The following is a 1,469-nucleotide window of genomic DNA, read 5'->3' on the forward strand; positions in this document are numbered from 1 at the left end:
AAAGTTAAGAGATAAGGAAAGGGATGGGAAAAGGAGAACCCTGACGAGGTCCAGCTTGCACCTGCCCTGAAGTGGAAAGTAGAGTTACGACTGGTCTCAAACATGATTTTATCCCAGCCCAGGACCGGGGCAAGTCCAGGAAGCAAGAGGTGCTGGGAAGTTGTGGGGGAAAAGCTAGCACTGATCATTGGACCTTTACTCATGTCAGGCCTGCTGGTTCTTTCAGATTTCATACAATCCTCATAGGAACTCTTGGCAACAGTGTTATTAGTCTACTAAAAAATAAAAACTAATAATTATGTAGCACTTACTATGTTATATACTACACACATTGGAAAATGCTTTACCTAATAAGTCTAACAGATAATACTAGTATCCCATCATTACAGGAGGAAGTTGAGGCTCGGAGAAGAGTTAATGACTTGCTCTTGGTCGCATAGCTCATGTCAGAGCTGAGCTGTGAATTTGGGTATCCCCGATTCAGACTCAGAGCATTCAACCACTGGGTTAGGTAGAATGCATGGAAAAACCCCAGTGACCTTACAGCCATGACACTCATCCTGGGAAGGGAGTCCACTCCTTAACTTACGGGGACCGTTTTCTTTATCTCTTCAGGTTGCAGAGTGCCTACCTCTACCCTGGGCACCAGCTTGGCCTCCTTTGTCACTGCAGCTCCTGGAGATGGCAGTATGGGCAGTAGTGGATTCTGTGTCGGGAAGTCCAATGTTCTTTACCCTAGCCCCAGCAGCAAGTGCTCCTGTGACAGCTGTGTGGATGGGCACGCCTGTGAGGAGGCTTGTCAGGCAGCCCTGGTCTTTGACACCAGCTGCTCTTGCTGAAGCTGGGCTTAAGCCATCCGCCTGTTGGGTCAGTTGGGGGGCTTATAGGAGAGAAGGACGATTAAATGGAAGTGTTGTATTTGAATGCCAAGTTGTCTGTTTTGATTTATAAATCTGCATGATAATGCTCTGAATGTAAAAAACAACCCCCGCCTTCCATTGTCCACATGCTCCCAGAAGCTGCCCAGTGGTTGGAACTGGGAGAGAAGGAAGGGCAGGTGGCTGGGACCTCTCTGAGCCTCTCTATGGAAGTTTTAGTACTCTCGGTGGAGGGAAGAGGAAGTAGGCTCTGGAGAGTTAGAGAAATTAAGTTTTTGTTCTCTCCCTCAAATATGCCTCCCAAGAGTCTTGCAGAAGGATCTAGAAGAGTGGCTGGACTCAAGACACTTAATTTATGGCATCACCCCCTTCAGGAAGTCTTTCTCCACCAAGATTACTCATTTCCCAAATCCCACGTTAAACCACCCTAAGCAAGCCTTCCTTGTTTTAGGGACAGAGCACAATGGGCTACCTGTGGGCTTGTCTACGCACACCACTTCCACACCTGTGAGGTTAGGAAAAGAAGAAAATCACCAATGGTTTCAACATTATCTCACTTTTTTAAAAAATTACTTCATTATTATTTTTATT

The sequence above is a fragment of the Galeopterus variegatus genome, unplaced genomic scaffold (genome assembly GCF_000696425.1).
Source record: "Galeopterus variegatus unplaced genomic scaffold, G_variegatus-3.0.2 Scaffold45, whole genome shotgun sequence".
NCBI lineage: Eukaryota > Metazoa > Chordata > Mammalia > Dermoptera > Cynocephalidae > Galeopterus > Galeopterus variegatus.